This window comes from Montipora capricornis, chromosome 9, assembly GCF_036669925.1.
Source record: "Montipora capricornis isolate CH-2021 chromosome 9, ASM3666992v2, whole genome shotgun sequence".
In the NCBI taxonomy this organism is placed as follows: domain Eukaryota; kingdom Metazoa; phylum Cnidaria; class Anthozoa; order Scleractinia; family Acroporidae; genus Montipora; species Montipora capricornis.
This window is the reverse complement of record NC_090891.1, coordinates 49788610-49803609: the sequence shown is the minus strand read 5'-3', so window position 1 is coordinate 49803609 and position 15000 is coordinate 49788610. Positions and strand designations below refer to the sequence as shown.

Sequence of the window (15000 nt, the reverse complement as noted above, 5' to 3'; positions counted from 1 at the left end):
TTTAGAGTTTTTATCCAATCTACATCATCCGGAAATTGAACAAGATACCCGTTCACTTTATCGTAATCCATATTATTATATGGCAAAGCCAGTCTTGGACGAATCCCAGCGCTCTGATTGGTTCTTTCTCGCTCGGGATTTTGCAGTACGCACCATTTCCGTGGAAACGGTCCAAGCCATATATTTTTGTTTTGGAGCAAAGCCGGCAAATTCATAATTTGCAACCAAAACAGCGAAAAAAAAAAACTATGAATATTGTCATTCTTCACAGTGAAACTACCAGAAGAAGCTAAAAAGATTTAAATATAAAAAGATTGAAAAGCTAAAAAGATAAAAAGCTAAAAGATAAAAAGCTAAAAGATAAAAAGCTAAAAAGAGTGATTGCACCGAAAGTGCATTTTACTATCAGAAACAGAGTACCATATAATAAACAACTTACTAACCGAGCTTGCTCGGGCCGTACTGAGGAATATTGGCCCTCGGTCGTGGAAGTCAGTACGGATCGAGCGAAACGACCTCGGGCCAATATTCCCCAGTACGGCCCTCGCGCTCGGTTAGTGAGCGGTCAATCGTGCCCTTTATCCATCCAAGATTCTTTACAACTCCGTCAACATTCTCTTCGTACTCTACTTCAACCCGTGTGTCCCAATCATCGTTTTTCCTACGTGTAATTTCCGTTTTGATGGTCGTTTGTCTAACCTCGCTCTCTTATCGGGAGGTGTTTGTTCCACTTGGGTTTCGCTTTCCTTTAAGGAACTGTTTGCTCCTCTCAAACTTAATCGAGATCGCTTTCTCTTTTTTCTTTTCTTTTCCTTTGCTACTTCGTTGTTATTCTCGTAACTTGCATTAATGTTTTGCTCACTTGCGACAATTTTGACGGCATGTAACCTGTCTTCCATGTAAATATTCTTCATGAGCATCGCAATGTTCGGTAGCCTCGCAGCTCCTACAAGGTCTCACCTGATTGGAGACCACCCTTGAGGTTTAACAAAAGAACAAATAACAGAAACAATGGCCCTTTTGTTTTAGGCCTAGGGTAACAGAAACAATGGCCCTTTTGTTTTAGGCCTAGGGTCCATTGTTTCTGTTATTTGTTCTTTTGTTAAACCTCAAGGGTGGTCTCCAATCAGGTGAGACCTTGTAAGAGCTGCGAGGTGACCAATGTTACTACATCCTTCACCGATTGACTGACTATTTAGGGTCTCGTAAAGTGTAGGCCTTACAAAACATTTTTAGAGTTCTCTCTCTTGTCCACCACCGCACCCAAAGCGAGACCAATGGGCATTGGTTTGCTGATTACAAGTAGCAGCTAGATCAGGTGGAAAGAGATGTTTCGCCTCGGCTATATTCTTTACACCCCAAAGGACGTCGAAAGCCAACTTGACGTCAGTTTGTTTCGCTAGATCTTGTATGGCATGTCCAATGTAGCGAAAGATTTTATATTCCTCTTTGCTTTTCGTAACAATATCACTTACTCGATTAGCAGAAGTTTTCCAGTGCACAGTACACCCGCGCAAAATTTTCTTGCAGAGTTCCGCTCCGATACTTCTTTCAAAGCCGTTATATTCTGCTTGATCAAAATCTACCATGATCTGCCTAAGAGTCTGCCCATTTTTAAACGACGGGTGTATTTTAGTAACGTGGGTAAATATTTCACGAATAGCTATTGCGTAGGCATCGCCGTCTTGTTTATTCAAAAGAACTCTCGCAACCACGTTAAACTCCATGGTAATTTCGTTAAAAGCAACCATGTTCAGTAATAAAGAAAATCCATTGTTATTTGTATATGTGATATCCACGTACAAATCTTTGGTGTTTCTCAGTAGGTCTGCTTGATAGGGAGCGAGAAAGAATGCAAAATTTCTCGAAGGCGAAATAAGGTACTCTCGTCCTTCCATCTGGTATTACCCCATTTTTTCGTTCACTTTCGCTAAGAGTCCTGATCGACCGTCTCTTGCATGTCTTCATATTCTTTCCTGGACTCGTCAAATTCAAGAACTTGAAGGAGTGGGACAATTTCTGGATGTTAGTTTAGCTAGTTTATTGCCAGTCAATTAATCATAGCTCCGCAAGAGCGTATATAAACGCCAGTTTTGGTAGTTTAAAGCCGCGAGAGAGAGTTAGCTGCCGGAAACGGCAGAGAGCTGAAGTTCCATGCCAGCATAAAAAAGTTAAAACGCTACAGCTGTGTCTACAAAATCTGTCCCGTAATTGTATAGAGAGATCTAGAGGGAAACGTTTCGCCGTTAATGACATTTCAATAACTGCGAATTTTGTGGTTCCAATACATCTTTAGAGGCCAGGTTTCGCCGTTAGTGACATTTCATTTACTACGAAATCTGTGGTTCTAATATATATTTAGGGGGAAACGTTTCGCCTTTGCTGACATTTCAATAACTGCAAAATTTGTGATTCCAATATACATTCAGTGGCAAATCTTTCGCCGTTAATGTCATTTTGACAACTGCTAAATTTGTGGCTCCAATATTTGTGGGGGAAAATCGTTCGCAGTTATATGAGATTTAAATTACTGCCAAATCTTCGGTATATAATAAAAGTATACTGATAAAGTTTTTCGCGAACTTTTATTAACCATCTGTAGATAAATATAACTGCAAAATTTTCATTTATATATACCCAATTCAAACCCTACAATGCTACATTATCATGCAAATACAGTAAACAAAGAATCTTAGTCCCGGGAGATTTGAATTGGGTACAACATTGAGTTAGCCGATTAGCCTCTATTCTCTCTCCTCGCTTCACGATTTCCCTGGCGGAAAGTATAGAGCAGCCGTAATTATGCAACTGAGAAGTCTTGAGATCCGAGGTGGCATGTGCAGCAATCGCAAAACCTCTTTGTCACTGGCTTCGATATTCACTAGGCCGTAGTTAGAATAGAGCTGTGAACATAAGCCAACACACCGCCGCCTGGTGCAAGTCTGTCTTTGCGAAACACGTTAAAAGACTGGCCGATGCTAATTAACAATTATTGGATGAGGTTGAGCAGGATAGTGATAATGATCAAGGCCAAAAACAAGAACAAAAGCCCCTAGGGGGAGCGCGCAAGTAAGTATGTTTTTTTTTGTTTACCCTATAGATTATCCGACAAAAATATTTAACCCTGAAAAGTACGATAAAACATACAATGGATTAAACAATTGTAAAATCTTAGTTCCGAAAAATTTATATCATTCTGTTTTACCTCAAACAATAAAAGTTGATAACTACAAAAAATTGATATTCACGTAATGCAAAACATGTGCTAAAACAAAACACAAAAATAAATATATACACAATGATATGGAACGTACTTTCATAGGCCGAACATGGACGACAGATGAAGTAAACAAAGCCATAGATAAAGATTACAAAATTCTTACGGTATATGAAATCTGGCACTTTGATAAAACAATTGATGATTTATTCAAAAATTTGGGCAGCGATCAAATAGGGAAGATATCTGTTTACAAAGATTGTCTTTGTTATTCAATTATGCTAACCATAGGAACAAAAGATTCTTTGTTTTGACATCCAATGAGGCCTTGGTTGGACATTAGGGGGTTTAAGAAACCACGACGGCTACGGCGACGAAAACGTCAGTTCAAAGTATTAATTTGAACTATCTTAGGTGTTTCACGACGTTTCCACCTTGTATATGTTGTATAATATGGGCGAAGTATGCTGTAACCAGATTGGTACGTACGGATTTGAAGCGAAGAGGGAGAGAAGGAAAGCTTCACTATTGTTTGTCCACGTAGTCGTCAAAACCCGAAATATTGGTCATTTTACGTCGTTGTTTTGACTAGTACGGGAGAGAAATGTACAAAAAAGTAATGCGTGCTGCACGTGCAGCACGATGCATTTTTTCCTCTATTAACTAATAATATTACTGCTGTTTGACGTGGTCGTTTCCGTAGCTGTCGGCGTTTCAAAAACTCTTTATTATTGATGACAATAGTTGACGTGAACGATATCTTCCCGATATAATCAAACAAAAGATGTTTCAGAACTTAGCGATTTTTATAACAATATTGCTGGATGATACCATTTCGAATTGAAATATTCAATTTATCAATGATGATATGGTTCAAATGACCTAGCTACACTTTCAAAGATCATTTTATTGACAATTCAAATAACACCAACCTTTGCAACAAGTCACGAAAGATTAATGCTTTACGATAAACTTGACTACTGACAAGAGAATGTATTACACCTCGATACCGATTCAATCATATACATCGCTGATGGCACGAGACATATCACAACAGCTGATAAGTTAGGAGAATTAACTGACGAACTTGAATTATCAGGTGAAGCATTCACTCAATTCATTTCAAAAGGACCAAAATCTTATAGTTTTAAATATGGTAATAATCAACAAAAATCACATTAAACCATGAAAATGATAATCATTTGAATCACGATAGTTTGAGTAAAATCGTAAAGAAACAAATAAGAGATATAACAATCGCAAATGAAAGCAAGATCACTCGAAAGAACCAAGAAATAGTTAACGAATATCAGGAATATTGTGAAAAAGTACTCAAATTGGCCCACGACAAAAGAGTAGTTAAATCAACCAGCGAAGATTGCATCGACATTCACGGCACAACTGTGCCGGTTCATGATTATGTTTTGTAGTTGTCGCAAACACAATTTATTTCACAGATTTTTACACAATGTTTGAAAGTTACACAGAATTGTATACAAGCTGTAGAAAATTTGTGTAATCATTTCATTGGTTGAAAAAATCACAAGACAGTATTATGACCTATAACCTAGGATCACCCATTCTTTGTTTCCGAGTATTGTATCACAGACATCCTGTTTTTCCGAGAATGTCATGCTATGGTGATTCTTTCCTGTTTTGATTATGCGAATATTTATTGAAAAAATATAGTTTGTATATATTATTCCACAAAATCGGCTTACCAAGGGGCACACGGCAAGTGCGAAACCTTATTCCTCGATTTCCTTAGACATCACCAAGGCACCTGTATTGAGGCCGTACCATTTCTGAACTATTTATGATATTTGAAAACGACTATGGAACCATTTGTTGCCACTGGCTCCGAAGTTTAAACTCGACCAAAATAGGGTAACAACTTCCTGGCTTGACCCATGTAAGTGATTAAAGTTGTTAAGTTGTGCCTGCCATTCTTCATTAGACGAGTTCAAGACAAAAAATCAGTGTTTATCATAGTTATGGTCACATTCAGAGCGCATTTAGTACCACTGAATTCCATCAAAAATGTTGTAATTACCTTGCATACAACGTGATGTTCTTCCATTCTTTGGGAAGAAACTTCTGGGACTATGAATCTTAAGGTTACCTTAACTGGTGGCAAAAACAACGCTAAAACTGACCCCCATTGGTAGAGTAACACTCCACACCCCACTCCCCAAAGTTTATTTGGCATAAAATTGAAATTGATCAATAAGTCTCTACTTAAAAACGATTTTCGTCTTAGCAAAGTGAGCCAATAAAACTTATTTCCAGTGACACTATTTCTGCTGTCCTTAATTGGACGTGATTCTTGATTCCAAACATCAACACGCAGAAAAGACCACCACACGTAAAAACATCTGTTTCTAAGTGGGTCAAATGGAAATTTGGTATATGTTCGTGGTTTCATCAACGTTACAGCTAAAATAAAAGAGAGAAAACAAAAGACTGTTAAGATGGTTTATTTTGAAACTTTTGATAGTAACATAGACCTTAAAGCAAAAAAATACGTTAATATCTTATTGTTTCGTGTTTCAACTGAATGGGTTGCCACACTCTACTTACCTACTACATTATATAATCTGATACAATAATAAAACGGTCACGCAAGCTTTGTCCTAATATAGCACAATGAGAAAGCATCTTGTTTTATCGAAGTAGAGGGCGGCAGTGGTGAGAGCATTCACCTTCCACAAATGTGGCCCGGTATCAATTCCCGGATTCGACGCCGTATGTGTCTTGAGTTTCGTGGTTCTCTACTCTGCTCCGAGAGGTTTTTCCCCGGGTTCTCCGGGTTTCCCCTCTCCTCAAAAACCAACATTTGCAGGCGTAGCTCAGTTGGCTAGTGCGCGGGGTCCCCATATCGATCCTCAGTGACTTCAACGTCTGTTTGGGCTTCCCTCTGATCCGTGTAGCTATAGCTTTAAATATCCGTGAAACGGAGCACTGACAGAGGGAGGAGGATAAAAGGCGCACCGTCGGCTTCGATTGAGACCGGTTTTAGAACTGGAGGAGCTACCGACGTTAAGTAAATTTACTTTACTTACTTTACTTTACTTTAACGGGGACACACTCTCCAAAACGGGATTTAGACAAATTCTATCACTGTTTTCTTGGGAGATTAAAATCATTTAAACAATCTTGCTATTAGCGTTAATATTCAGTGGTTAATTTAGCAAACATCACTCTCAAACTTGCTCGTCATAGTCAAATCTGCCCACTGTTATTTTGCTACTTTTGCAGATACTCGAGTAGCAGTGACCGCTATTTTGTACAGCACACACCTCAGTCTGAAGGAAAATAATCCATATCACTTAAGACTATAGGGGGCTGCCCAAACAGGACTAAAAAAAATAAACCATGACCCCTGAATAAAGACACTTAGTTGGAAAAACTCCTAATTCCAGTTAGAATGCATTGCCAAAGAGATGATTATATAAATCATCACTTTGCCAATAAGCTTATTAAGAGCTGTGTTCATGTATATAGCAATCATTGTGTGAAGGCATTCCTCCAGTCTGACCAAAATGTCCGCTGGAGGCTATCGCAGGGTGCAATTGTGCTTTGTCTTCTTTTCAGTTGTGTTGCTGAATCAAGACTGCAAAGGTATTTTGAATTAACTCTCCTTCGCACCATTGATTTTCCATTATTTTATGCTCCAATTAAACCTCTCTTCGTCAATTGATGCAGAAACGAAGATTTTGGGGAGGGGCACTAGCCTTGGCATAAGGAAGTACCGGAAGAATAATGTTGCAAACGCTATTTAAAAACAGTTTTAAGCAGCATTCTTACCGCTTTCAGTGCACCTGCGAAAATGCCCTGTATATGAAAACTTGTGCCAGAATTTGTTGGCCAGCTTTTCATGCTCCAGGTAGCCCGTCTTTCAGAATTGATGCAGCAACGAAGAACTGGGGGGTGGGGCGCACGCCAGCAATCAGAAAATACCGAATGAAAATTGTTAAAAACGCAATTGAAAGCCAGCTTTAAGCAACAGTTTCACTCCTTTCAATGCATCTGCGAAATTGCCTGTCTGGGGAACCTTGCGCCAGACGTTTTCGCCATTATTTCATGCTCTAGATGAGTTAATGCAGCAACCAAGAACTGGAGGTGGGGCACATGCCCAGCCCTAAGGAAGTAACGATCGAATGGTTTGTTGAAAACTCTATTTCGTCGATTTTATGCAGCATTTTCACCGCTTTTAGGGTATCTGGGAAATTGCCCTGTCTAGGGATTCGAGCGATATTCTTTGTTTTTTTGGTCGGGAGAAGCGTTGTGATAGGACTGTGAATAAAAAGACACAATCCTGAAATCATACTTCTCAAGACTTGCCATGAATTCAGACTCAAACAAAACATATTATATTTCTTATTAATAGCTTCTAGTTTCAAGACAGGAAAAGTAAATATAACGGCATCAAGTCCAGGACTATTTGCTTGCAAGGCAATTTCTTTCGCTCAACCTTTCTACGGAAGACAGGAAGTAAAAGTGTTTGCCTCCTTTGGCCATTCCGTGAGAAATTCAGGGCTTGGTAACGGCGCTGCCATTTGGGTGGAGTCAGAAGACAGGCATCAATTCAAGACTTGTATTTCTGAATACGATCAAGGTTCCAATGGGAGCGCAGAAGTTAACTGGATTGCTGTACAATCTGCTCCATCTGGAGCTCAAATAGGAAGTGTTGCGCTGAACCCCTGGACCACTGAAACAAAGTGCGAAAGGATCGTCTTTCCTCAGGTAAGTCTCGCCCGAAGAGGTTTGCTTATTTTTGTGATAAAATAATGATCCAAACATGCTTCAGAGCTATCACGTGTATACCTGAGGGGATTTTCTTTTTCGATGGAAAATTATATACCATAGCGCGCACAAAGAGAGGCAAATACTGTATTTACAATCAAGTTTTTAAAATGTTATTTGCAAAGCAAGCTACAGATATGGCCAAAGTTTTCATTTCTATTCCCTTAAGACACTTCAAAAATTATACTGATTGAAACTTCAAATAGTTAGTGGACTGTCACATGATCAGTGAAAATGGGTCCCTGCCAAGAAAATAGCAAATACGTTGATAGGAGATCACGTGGTAATTAGGTTATGTAACAGCGTCTCTTGGATGTCTTCAAGTTCTCTATAGGATCATTGGCTGATGATGTTTTTCGTTTTTCAGCCTTTCTTGATTCCACCAAATATTATTGTGACACCTAGTCACCAGACTTTAGAGAGACCACAGGATGCCCTGGTTTTTTGGATTGAAGATTTTACCGTTGACAATTTTGCACTTTGTGTTCGGGAAACAAAGATTTTTGCTGGCCTTCATGAAAACATCAGAATTGTAAGTTTTTACTTCATTGATGCAATGCAACGTCGCCCAATTGTAAGAAACACAAAGTTACATCTCATCATTTTCACACTTTAGTTCCAAACACAAGCAGTGACCAATACCAGGCAGAGCCTTGAAGTTGAATTACATTCAACCATGGAGACAAGTGGGAAAAACATATTACACGTTCATTAAAACCGACTTGCCTCAGGAGCTCAATCAGGATCGCAACGCGTTTCAACGTCTTTTTTTCTCCAGTTTCACAGCGTGCAGTTGTTTCGTGTATCATACTTGAGAAGCCAAAATTAGATACGAATGAAAACACGTTATTAAGACTCGTATATCAAATTGAATCAAATTGCCAATGTCAATTGTCATCTGCATCAATATACATCATCATCGGTGGGTCTCCAGGGGTAGCTCGTCCCGGGCGACGAAACTCAGTCCCCGATGTTTCCGAAGTCTACCTTAATTTTTGGGAGAAATGTTCTGAGACTGCAGTAGATACCCCTTCTTCCAGACCTGCTGCAATCTCAGAACATTTTCTTTCCAACCAGCATGCACATAACTACATAGGACCCATCCCACTAGAACTTATACACACATCCCGTGACGCCATACGCAAGGCTCAAGAAGCGTATCTTATTGACTTGGGTCAAACACTTGAACCAAAGGTATAAACAACTTACTCCCTGAAAAAATCATGCAGGCATGCCAAACGAAATACTGGAAAAAGATACTAGCCTCAGCCATACAGGCAGCCTTGCTTTTATTATTCGAGTCTGGTTAGATCACCAGGATCCGGCACCTTTCGGCTTTGTCCGGTTGGCCCTTGCATGCAAAAATTGTTCATTTACAACCTTTCGAGCAACTCAGACCGATGTCAACCGAAGTCTACCCCAGCCAACTGAAGCTTTGGGTGAACTGGGTTTTGGTATGCCCCAGGATCATCGCTAGTAAAGTTGTTCCCACAAGGCTAGCCAGGGGTAACGTTGGCCTGCCAGCAGGCTCTTTCTTTGCGGGGCGAGCGTGAAAGCGAGAACTGAGATGGGAGGGTAGAGAAAGGGAACCTGCACGAGTCCTGCCACGTCCAAATCTTAGATGCAAAATACTGATTGGCTTAAATGGAATTGCTTGGTGACGGCATCATTGATCAACTTCCGGTATAAGGAAAAGCGAAAACGGCTCAGCACAAAGTTGCAGTGGTTAGAAGAGCCCGTGAGAATGTTGCAATATTAGTGTAACCTTAAAGGTCGAGCAACGTGATGCTGTGGCATATGTGTTAAAAGGAAAGGACGTTCTACAAACTCTTGTCTTTCGGCCATTGTAGCTTAATTAAGAATGAAATATGAACAGCGGAGACTAACCCTAACAAACGAAGATTACATGACAGAAAAACTGAACACTTTAAGCCTCTAACAAGTAAAGATCATCATTCAGCTATTGCAAATTAATTTGCATCGCTGTTTTCAAAGAATTTGAATTTTTTTTCAATGCAATTTAGGAGGCAGTATGGCCCAGTAATATAAAAAGTCGTTCCATAAGTTCAAGGAGTTGCTTATCAGCATACTCCACTTTATTCATATAAAAGCTTTAAGCAACTTGCTGTTAAGTTCCTAATATATCTTTTTAAACCTGAATTTCAAAAGAAAGTAAATATCACTGCCTTAATTGGTGTGAATATTTCGCTAACGAGCCGTTGTTGGAACGCTAAAACTTGCTCCAGCATTCGCTTTACTGCAATTGAAATTCTTCGTTTTCAGAACTAGAACTAGCTGTCTCTCTTCCAGTGTCATCATGAATATTAAGCTAAACGATCGAGGGAAACAAAATGGCGGATCCAGATCTAAGCGACCACGGCGCTGGAAATTGTGAAAGGTTGTATGCGCACAGAATACGGAGTCAAAAACAAAGCCAAGCGCCTTTAATTTGTCAGAAGGCTTTTTATTATCGGCTAAGGTTGTACTGTATATCCTCTGAAAATGTGAAAATTCATTTGTGGCTCGAAAAAATCACTAAGACTACCTAAAAGTTGCTGAAGGGTCGAAAAATTGCTCAAACCTGGTCTTTCCGGCCTTTGAGGGGAATCTAGTCTCCGATGTCACCCACAGTCCATCTCAGCCTACCTGAGGATTTAGGCGAACTGGTTAGGTGCGTAGCGGACCTCACCACTTACCTTAGAAAAGATCCGCTCCGTTTTGCCATAGGTATGCCCAGCTCGAACGGCTAGAGTTACGGGGCTGAATCTTGGTATGCGGATTCTGTTTTAAATTGTTAAGAAGTCACCAGAGAGGCTTTTATGTTAAGATGGTAACGTTTGACCAGAAGTTAATCCAGTGATACATTATGATCAATTAGTAGTCTTTTACACCAAAAAAACAAACAAACAAATATTCTGTTAAGGTAACAAAATAGTACTTTTTCAGTTTACCTGATATAATTTGGGGCTGGTGAAGATGAAAAAAGAATCTTTTCTCGCGATTTATTGGTTATGTATAAATTGTCTGGCATGTTTTTTCGAGAAATAGAATACAAAATACAAATAATTTATACCATTAGAAGAATACAAATGGCTACAATTAAAATTAATAAAATCATGAATTACATGAATAGCAACCACTGCATCTGTCTATGAGGTCACTTCGATCACGTCTACGTATCCTTGTCTTAAAATGCTAGAGATTGGCAGCCAATCTAGCAATCTGTCTTTACTCGATAGCTTGCTCCAGAGTCTGGGCCCCAAAATATCTCAGCGAATATCTCCGAAACTTTACTATGATCCATTATCTAGGATCTCCATTGTTGTTTGATACAATAATAAGATCCGTCCTAATTATTATTTCACTGAGTAGTGGCTCGAAAGTTCTGAAGAAATCCCTAAGGTTTCTTTTTAGTCCTCCAATACTACACAATTGCTAATCTTCTTTGCTTCGTAGCTTCATTTCTGCATTTCCGTTCATACTCGTAGTTCTCCGAAGTTTTGTTTTTACCGATAAATTGCCTCAGCCTTTCGTTTCGTTCGTATGGCATTCTTCCATTTTGTTGTCATTTTCGGGACATCATGGTCTCTCACTCGCATTGATTTAATTGGCGCGTGTTGATCAATAGCTTTTGTCATTAATGTGTTCCAGAAATACAACTGACCATTCTACATCACCGAATAATCTAACATACCACGGCGCTAGAAATAAATCCTGACTGAAAGTCTTGGCATTGAAATTTTTGTAGCTACGAAATATGTGGCAAACATGATACACCACCCTCATCATCGGCTTCCGGCAATGTTTAACTGGATTTGTGAGCTACTTGAGATGAATTCCGCCGTCATTCTCAGTTTTATTCCTCAAAACAAAATTAATGGTCATTTGTGTGAACTGCCCATTTGCCCTTTTACTTCTTATGGTGAATTGTGTAGCATTTTCTTGCGCTAAAAGATTCTTCAAATTCACACAGAGCAACCGATCGTCTATCTTTTAAAGTCCCTAAGAAATGCACCAGTAGGTTTGGCTGTCACAAAACACCACAAAAATGCAGTGAAAAAATGTATTTAGATTGGCTGCCTGAGCACACGTGAAGTAACCTTCGCTATAGGAGTAACAAGGGGACCATTTTACTTGTGACAGCAAATGGATGCGAGAAGCGTAGTTATGTGAACGAAAACTTGGGGTGAATATCAACAAACAAATGAAAAACAAAATTAGCCAGTTCACGATCTCAGCGAACTCCTAACGGGAAAGTTTTTAGCAGAGCTTAAGTCATTATTTTCAAACTTGTTGGGAAAGGTTTGAAGAAAAGTTGTTGCGCTATATTTGCTTTAATTAATCATTGCCTCCCAAAAGGACCTTTTACAGGCTTAGGCCTAAGGCCAGACAATTTCATTTGTCAATGGAGGCCGGGTCAGGTAAAAGGGCAGGTAACATCATCGAGGACTATTCACAAAACTATGTTCCTATTAACCCTTTGCCTCCCAAGAGGGTAACTTACACGTATTAATCTGTGTAATGCCAGACGATTTTTTCCGCGAATTGGGGCCATATCAAGGATAGAAGGGTTGATAATTGCTCTAACAATTTTTTGAATCTTTTGCGTCTAGAACTGGTTGGCGTTTATGTTTCCTTGACCGGCAGTTTGGCGTTTCCAAATAGCAGCTCCCCATCTCAGCAAAATAACTTCACTTTTTGCAAGGTAACGAATAAGAGAGCAAGGAGGCTGCTTTGTCTATCGCCTACTGATTTTTTGCTTATTTAGTATTTGTCACAGCTGTTATGTTTGTAATGTACAGTTTCCTTACGTATAGGACCCCACGAATTTGAAGCTTTAAGTTTTACCATAAAGAAATAAAGCAGGTTCACTTTTACGTTTTTTGCTGCTAGTTATTTCCAGAATACCCTAAATTTCGGAAATTTATTGGAGAGAAATGTGCCTTGTTGCTATTTTTTAAACGCAAAAGCAAAAGACTATCATGAAAGCTACGGTGCTTTTAAAGGGACATCTACTTCTTTTTCCCTTTTTCGTAAGAGACAAGTGTCTCTGCTCCCTTTTCGTCCGCCGCTCACTTTTTTTCTACCTCTCAATTTCTTTTCCGCCGCTCACTTTTTTTCCTGGCGCTCATTTTAATTTTTTTATTTGTCGCTCACTTTTTTAAACAGCCGTAAAAAAATGATGAACAGCGGGGAAAATAGGTGTTTCTTGTAACCCTAACCCTGCATAACCCTAACTCAAACCCAAACCCAAAACCCTCAATTTGGCGAACCCTATGACTAACTAGGCCTTAAAGTTCGTTTTTAGGCCTAGTGTTAGCCAGATTGAGGGTTTTTGGGTTACTTTCTTCGTTTACGAGTCTTAGGGTCTTATGGGTCTTTGTTTTCAAGACACCCGTTTTTTCCCGCTGCTCATTATTTTTTTTACGGCTGTTTATAAAAAGTGAGGCGCAAATAAAAAAATTAAAGTGAGCGGCAGAAAAAAATGGAGCGGCGCACAAAATCAAGATTAAAAAAGAGAGAAGAGACACTTGTCTCTTACGAAAAAGGAGAGAAGAAATAGATGTCCCTTTAAAAGCACCGTAGAAAGCTCTGAATATTTCATACCAGTTAATTGCTCATAAAGAACGTTTCGTCCTTTATATTTCATACAGTTCATGCGATAGCGCACATTTTCGAAACCTTAAGTAATTTTTTTGTATATGTCGCAATCTTCGAAAATACCTGAGGTCCCGGAACAGAATGCCACGGTAGACCATTTTTCGTATAGAGGTTTTTTTCGGGGGTGGGGGAAAGATCGCTAACGTTTAGTTTGTGTTTCTTAAATGCGGCTTGCATTTCTAAGTTATAGTTGGCTTTATTGAAGTTTCCTCCATTTTCTGCAGCATTCTAAAATCACAGCCTAGCATTGCCCTCAATTTTCATCGTAATGTAAAAGGTTCAGTCCTGGTTGCATTCGTAAAAAACTTCCCTTGATAAACAATGTGGTTATTTTCACAGAAAGTCAACTTTATGACTCCATTTTTCGCCCCACCTGTGGTAGTAATAACACCAAAACGCAGACCCAGTGATGTGAAGTCGAGTTCCAATTTATCTGCAGAATGTACGGCAGTAACCACTTGGATTAGGGTGAGCAAGCCTGCAATGATGCACACACCGTCAGATAGGTGAAGGGTATGGGGGAAGAAACTTTCCGGCGAAGAAGCCACCTCCATTCGCTAAAAACTAATAAAAGAGACAACTATGAATCGTTTATATCCTATTTATGTAACAGGCGCTCCCTCTGCAGCCGATCCTAGGTCCCTTGAACGATCAAATTGCTTTCTTTTCCAGCAAAGGGATCCAGCTGGCGCGCCCTTGGAACTCCTATCCGTGATTTGTCATGACTGGTTTAAAAACACTGATTACTGGCCACAGCGAAGAAAAAAGATTCTTCAAAGATTGAGGAAAAGTTAATGCTGGACAATATTTTGTTGCAAGTCCGTCCTTGCCAATAAATACAAATTTGACTAGAAAGGTCCCCTGAACTCCTGAAGGAAATCATTGAGATTAATATCTTATTGGGAAGAAATATTTTTTGGTCATGATTCTTAACACGTAATCCTTCTTACTTTAGTACACCACAAAAAGAGAGACCGAGATATGTGTTAAAAATCATAACAGCGAAGGCAAAAAAAAGGATCTCATTGGAATCGATTACGTGATTGTTGGAGGTAAGAGAAAGAAGTAAATCAAAACAACAAAAAACAGGAAACAGAAGTAATAGACACACAAGTTCTCAGCTTTAACACTTCCCTTCTTTTTCTGTTCCTGCGTTTATCATTTCATAGGCAGAGAGTCCTCGCAGAAAAATTCTCGATAGACCTTTTCACTGTTTCTGGCCCCATCTTGGTTGGGGGGCAAATGCGGCTTAAGGTACATAGAATGTATGGAATTTTGGCCGAATTCAAATTCTACATTCGCTCAACGGGAAATTA

At 39.4% G+C, this 15000-nt stretch overlaps 1 long non-coding RNA gene and 1 pseudogene across 1 annotated transcript in view; one reads left to right on the top strand and one right to left on the bottom strand.

Annotated features, from left to right (window-relative positions):
- Window positions 1–15000, bottom strand: part of LOC138015361 (uncharacterized) — a 210818-nt gene that overhangs the window by 129716 nt on the left and 66102 nt on the right. The window lies entirely within an intron of this gene.
- LOC138015358 (uncharacterized) overlaps window positions 6720–15000 on the top strand; it is a 27500-nt pseudogene continuing 19219 nt past the window's right edge.